The sequence below is a fragment of the Zalophus californianus genome, chromosome 6 (genome assembly GCF_009762305.2).
Source record: "Zalophus californianus isolate mZalCal1 chromosome 6, mZalCal1.pri.v2, whole genome shotgun sequence".
NCBI classification, from domain to species: domain Eukaryota; kingdom Metazoa; phylum Chordata; class Mammalia; order Carnivora; family Otariidae; genus Zalophus; species Zalophus californianus.
This window is the reverse complement of record NC_045600.1, coordinates 62,014,566-62,021,917: the sequence shown is the minus strand read 5'-3', so window position 1 is coordinate 62,021,917 and position 7,352 is coordinate 62,014,566.

Genomic DNA, 7,352 nt, shown 5'->3' with positions numbered 1-7,352 from the left:
CTCTTATAGACTTATTTCACTTAGCATAATATCCTCTAGTTCCATCCACGTCGTCGCAAATGGCAAGATTTCATTTTTTTGATGGCTGAGTAATATTCCATTGTATATATATATACCACATCTTTTTTACCCATTCATCTGTCGATGGACATCTGGGCTCCTTCCATTGTTTGGCTATTGTGGACGTTGCTGCTATAAACAATGGGGTGCAGGTGCCCCTTGGGATCACTATGTTCATATCCTTTGTATAAATACCTAGTAGTGCAATTGCTGGGTCATAGGGTAGCTCTAGTTTTAGCTTCTTGAGGAACCTCCATACTGTTTTCCAAAGTAGCTGCACCAGCTTGCATTCCCACCAGAGGGTTTCCCTTTCTCTGCATCCTTACCCAACATCTGTTGTTTCCTGACTTGTTAATTTTAGCCATTCTGACCAATGTGAGGCGGTATCTCATTGTGATTTCGATTTGTATTTCCCTGATGCCAAGTGACATTGAGCATTTTTTCATGTGCCTGCTGGCCATTTGGATGTCTTCTTTGGAAAAATGTCCGTTCATGTCTTCTGCCCATTTCTTGATTGGATCATTTGTTCTTTGGGTGTTGAGTTTGGTAAGTTCTTTATAGATTTTGGATACTAACCCTTTCTCTAATAAAACATTTGCAAATATCTTCTCCCATTCTGTAGGCTGTCTTTGGGTTTTGTCAACTGTTTCCTTTGCTGTGCAAAAGCTTTTTATCTTGATGAAGTCCCAATAGTTTATTTTTGCTTTTGTTTCCCTTGCCTTTGAAGATGTGTCTAGCAGGAAGTTGCCGCAGCCAAAGTCAAAGAGGTTGCTACCTGTGTTCTGCTCTAGGATTTTGACGGATTCCTGTCTCACATTTGGGTCTTTCATCCATTTGAGTCTATTTTTGTGTACGGTGTAAGAATGTGGTGTAGTTTCATTCTTCTACATGTGGCTGTCCAATTTCCCCAACACCATGTGTTAAAGAGACTGTCTTTTTCCCACTGGATATTCTTTCCTGCTTTATCAAACATTAGTTGACCATAGAGTTGAATAAAAGACTCTTAACCATAGGAAATAAACTGAGGGTTGCTGGAGGGGAGGTGGGGGTAGGGAGAGGGGTAACTGGGTGGTGGGCATTAAGGAGGGCACTTGATGTGAGCACTGGGTGTTATATGCAACTGATGAATCACTAAACTCTACCTCTAAAACTAAAAACACACTATGTGTTAATTAATTGAATTTAATTTTTTTTTAAAAAGGGGGTATCCCAGCTTCAAAACTTCCCCTATTACACTGGCTCTCCTGAAGCTTCATTGCAACCCAGCTTCTGCCTCTGCACAATCCTGCTTCCTCTCTTCCTTCTAACCCCTCCCTTCCTTTCTCCAACTTTTGACCCCAAGAGCACTCTCTAATAAACTCTTACATGCTAATCTCCATTCAGAGCTGGCTTTCCAGGAAACCCAGCCCGTTATACTGATTATGCCAACAATTATAATTATCCCAGATTTTCTACATAAAAAGTTTCAATTCAATAAGAACCCATGTGTACCCTGACCCCACCAGCCCAGAGGCAAATACAAATGACACCAATGGCCCTTCACAAAGCAAAATACCTGGAATTCCAGCCCTACCCTATTTCTTGGTTGTCTTAAAGTCTCTTTAGAATAAGCCACGTATACCTATGAATTATGATCTTCCTCTTGACTCCTTGATGTTTTACATGGTTTCTGATGTGAACACTGTAGTCCTCAGGAAGTTTTCATAAGAGCACACTCCCAAGTAAGGATGCAGCTCCACTTGCTCTATATTTTCAGTCATCATGACAAAGTTAAGAGAAATCCCCTTCTGTTAAGGAACTGGCTTATGTGCTCTATTTTTTTATATTTCCCCAAATTTTTCTATCTAACTATATGAGTTATGTCTAAATAGGAGAAAGCATTCCTTTTTTTCCCAACTATTATTATTTAAATCACTATAAATTCTCCAACCCCTACACCAGAAAACAAATTCACCTGAGACTGGGCAAAACATTACATTGACACAGGCTTCATATAGAAAAAACTCCTTGAATTTGTTTTTATATGTAAAATCTATGGGCAAATTTTAGATATAATTTTTAGTTTCTACCATTTAGGTTTGATTAGTTAGTTAGCTTTCCTTTTATTATTAATTTTTAGTTCTATTGCATCATAGTCAAGAAATATAATCTATATGAAATTGAGCCTTCAGAATTTACTAGACTTTTTTTTTATTTATATGTCAAACAGGCCTGAAAAGAATGTATTGTATATGTTTGTTCTATATCTTTTCTTTTTTATTTATCTGTTTGCTCTATCAGTTTCCAAGAGGTTTTGTTTGTTTGTTTGTTTAAGTTGCAACCATAATTGTTGATCTATCTATGTCTTGTCTTAGGTAAGTCAGTTGTTGCTTTTTATATTTTTGATCTATTGTTAGCAGCATATATATGTTCGTGATTATTGTGTTATAGCTCCTTTACCAATACACAATGTCCCTTTTTGTCCTTTATTAGGTTTTTCATCTTAAATCCCATTTGCCCTGATATTAAAAGTGCTACTTCTGATTTCTTTGCTTCATATATGCCTGGTATATATTTTTCCACACCTTTATGTTAAATCTTTCTGTATCCTTTGTCTTTAAGACTTTAAGTATTATATATACATCATATATCTAAATCTTTAGTTTTTAAAAATCTGACTTTCTGTCTTTTGATTGGTCACATTAACTAACTTATATTTATTATAATTATTATTACACTGACATTCACTTTGCTGTTTTGTGTGGTGCTATTTGCCATGCTTTCCTTTTATTTCCTATTTTTCTTCTTCCTTAGTTTCCTTTAAATAATTTACATTTTATTCTGCTGGTTTAAATATCCTAATCCCATAGTTATTGTTGGGGTAATTACCTTAACTCATTAAGATCCACCCTATGCTCATTTTTCCCACCAATGTCTAACATTTATAAATATCTATATCCTCCCCATGAACAAGAACTTAAGTATCTTCTCATCTTATGATTTCTCCATATACCACTCCCCAAATACCTAAGGTCCTTCACAAAGCAGACTCCGAGCTGAGCACAGAGCCTGATGTGGGGCTCAATCTCAGGACCCTGAGATCACGACCTGAACCAAAACCAAGAGTCAGACGCTTAACTGACTATGCCACCCAGGTGCCCTGGAATTTCTGAATTTTGAGAACTTTTTCATTATGATGCACATCTCACAGTCTTGTATACATCTGTCTTCTCTAATTGTCTTTGACCACTCTGGGGATGAAGATGGTGTCTCATTCACCTGTGTTTTCTATTGACAGTTGGTGTCCAATACCCAGGTTTTGAGCTGTACATCAGAAGCATCACAGTTTACCCCAATGTTGTACCTTTAAATATTTTAGCCTTTGAAATAGGACATTTAATGTTCACACATGGCTCATACAATTGGTCTTGTTTCTTAAAAGTCACTATTCATACACGTTGTGAGCTTTGATTCCACAAAATACAGCCTTAAACAAAGAAAACCAAATATATCTAGTCATCTACCTGGTCATTCCTCTCCTGCCTGGAAAAATGTCCCTGATAAATGTGTACTGTATAGAGTCAAATCAAGTTTTTAGTTTCCTTAGATCCCGCTGTAACCCAGCCACCCCTCCAGCCCTTAAGGTCCCCAAGGGAGATGTATACAAAGGAAAGCAAAGTAATGACTTCTGAACACTGTGTGAGTTCCCTTCCCATAAGTTATTCAGACCTAATTACACTGGGCCCAAAGTTATTTCTTTGCTCTTCTCTATTTCCTATGCCCAGACTATGTCCTGAATCTTACAACAGAGGAGAACGGAAGGAGCCAAACAAGGGACACATGCCAGCCCAAGTCATAGATGCCAGAGAAAGGCAGACAGCAATAGGAGTCTGCCTAGCACCAGGCAGGCATGGGCCAGGGGACAGCTGCCATAGGCTCTGAGCCCCAGAACAGAGAAGATCAGCTCACTACTCCAAGCACCTGGAAAAACAAAGGAAAGCCAAGCCCACCCCAATACACTTGGGCATACAACCTAAATGGTACCCTGGATCTAACTTCCTATTTCAAAGGCCAAAATATTTAAAGGTACAAAGTTGGGATAAACTATGATGCCTCTGACGTATAGCTCAAAAACTGGGTATTGGACACCAACTGTCAAGAGAAAACACAGGTGAATGAGACACCATCTCCATCCCCAGAGTGGTCATAGACAATTAGAGAAGACAGATGTATACAAGACTGTGAAATGTGCATCATAATGAAAAATTTCTTAAAACTCAGAAATTCCAGGGCACCTGGGTGGCACAGTCAGTTAAGCATCTGACTCTGGGTTTTGGTTCAGGTCGTGATCTCAGAGTCCTGAAATTGAGCCCCACGTTGAGCCCCATGATTAGCTTGGAGTCTGCTTGAGATTATCTCTCCCTCTCCCTCTGCCCCTCCCACTCATGCTCTCACTCCCTCTAAAATAAGTAAACAAATCTTAAAAAAAAACAACTCAGAAATTCCCAAGAGCAGTCACTGGGATTTACCATCTTAGGAGTACAGGAACTGTTAGGAAGTCAAGAGAGAAAAATAATTTCTCTTCCAGACCAATCCCTTAGCATACAAATCATTAGAATAGTTTCCCTTCCCCCAAATTGTTTCTTTCACTTTTTACTAATGCTCAAAATTTCTTTCAGAGAAGACAAAGGCTGTCTTTCTGTAATTAGAGAAAACAGGCTTAAAAATGGAAGTGCTGTGGGATGGTTAGCATAAGTAGAAATTAGGTCAAACCCATGTGTGAATGACTAATGTCAGATCACTGCCAGTTTTGATAGCAGACAGAGGTTACTAATTCATAAACTCTGAGACCCTGGAGGGCCCAAGAATCCTACTTAAAGAAGACTATGTAGGCATGTGTCACAATATTATTCAAGTTTGCTCTGTTGGTTTCTATTTATGGGAAAACAAATAGAACCTGAAGAGATATTGTCTATCACCTTTCTCCTCAAGTCGCCTTAGAAGGAACCCTGTCCTGAAATCCTAGACCCCGTCTTCATCTGCTGGCATCTGGCCTTCTTAATTCCTATTCTGAATCCTACAAATCATAAATATCTCTAACCTATCTACTCCCAGACCTCTCCCCAGATCTCTCCATATTCTAGTTCCTTCCTCAGCAAGTTAACTTGACCATGTTATCAACTGATTCCCAGAATGGCCCTTAAATTTCCTCAAAGGTGTCTCCAGATCCTTTGAGGACAGTGATCATCTCTCACATCTCCCCATGTCTGTAATTATCTGATAATTCCTCCATCATATTAACTTCATCCACAACTGCTCTCTACTATTCCTCTCATTTATCCCTTTCTCCAAACAGTTAGATCTCCATGTGAGTAGACAGTGGGGATAGAGGATTTTCCAGGGGGAGGGGTGAATCTGATGCCTTTTATGTGTCTTCAGAGCCCGAGCCTGGTTTAATAATCCCCGAGCACCACTTTGCGTGTGGCAAGGTATAAATATATGCTAATAGGAGGTCTGGCTCCTTGTCACAACACATTGCAGGCTGCATTCGTGCAAGATAGAATAAAAAGATTAGATGCAATCTTGAAGTCAATCAGAAAGCAAGAGGAAACCAAAAAAACAGCTCAGATTGTCAACAAGGAGAGGCAGAAAAATGACTTGAATCGAATTGCAGTTTATCTCGTTAAGCGTTAAAGGAAACCAATTTCTTTCAGAAATTGGAAGGCAATTTAAACATTTCTACAGTTTTACTAAAGTTTGAAATTTTCCAGTGAAAGAATAAGGGTGTTTTTTTTTTTTTTTATTTCTACATATCTGACATTTTCCCTGTACTCTCAGGGACTAGAAGGCCCTAGATAAGAGGATATTTAAGGAAAAGAGAGCACAGTTTTCAACAAGTAAGGAAAAAAATCTATTAAAGAAATAGTCATTTGATTTCTTTAGAGCTTTCACGTTTCATGCCAAAAGACCTAAGGAACCTAGAATCAGGTACAAAAAAGCCAGGCTGCAAATCTGACCTGGGCCTGGATAAATCACCAGGCTGTATTAATTGACAAAACACAGAAATTACGTTCAACCCATGAAGGTCAAATAAAATATACCAATCTCAAGGCCAAGCAACATTCCACTGAAGTTGATGACATCACAAGCTAAAGGCACTGTTGATTATGAACTCAAGTCTTAATAAGCCTCTTTCCCCATTCCCAGAAGCATGAACCTATTGAAAGTGGCCTCTGTTTTGCAAACAGTGTAATTGTCACTGCTCCTTCCCATGCCGAAATGTGTAATTCTTCCAACCATTGTATTCAATAGAAATTGCTAACTAAACTTCCATCTTTAGAGTTAAGACCGAGCCTTCCCCAGGCCCATGGACCATTCGGAAGGGATTTGCTAGCCAACAAGAGCAGCCTTTTTTTTCCTGTTCTCCTAGGCAATGAGTTCTCAATATCACCAGGAATACCAAGGCCATTATGGTTAAGGGCCATTACCTCGGGAAGAGGATCAACCAAAGTGAATGAAAGGGGTGCCCACATTTTACTCGGTACATATACGTATTGTTCAAATCTTTTATAGTGAAATAGTCAAACACTGCTTCTGTAAATTTAAAAACTGTATGTTAAGATGTTTGGAGATGAACATGCTAAGACTTATTTCGGATGAACACCCCTGAAAAATGGTCAACTCTAACCTCTCAGGGAGCTTAATGGGCAGTTCTTGTGTTAATGTTTGGTGGGAGCCAGACAACAGCAAATGTAATGGGCTGCCACTGTGACTTTTGTCTTTCTTCATTCCTTTGTTCACACATTCAGTCTACATTTACTCAACCCTCACTACCTCCTGGACTGAAAAAGAACACGACGTGCAGCTAAAATTAATTCCCTTCACAAAGAAATAAGATAATAAATGGCCCCTGGGGCGGCCAGTGGCTCTCTCCTATGAAAAACAAAATCCCACAGGGATTCATCAGGGAGAATACTCGGGAACGAAAAAAGTGCCTTCCCTGGTGTCTCACTTCTATGGACAACTTTTCCCTTTCCATAACTTGCTATGTGCCAGGAGCAAACAATATGAAATCCATTCCTAATGAGCAATAATTATAGCTTTAAGAAGCTGTACGATCAGTGTTCAGTGATTTCATTATTAGATAGCACCATAAATTATGCTAATGCTCATAACAGTTCTGGATGAGAGAGGTCCAGATCCGGGAGACTGCACTGAAATTATTTACATCCTCTATTTCTGAAACAATAGAGCCGGCAATTTGAAAATCAGATGATCCGATTTATCCTGGCAGGACACAAACACATGTAACA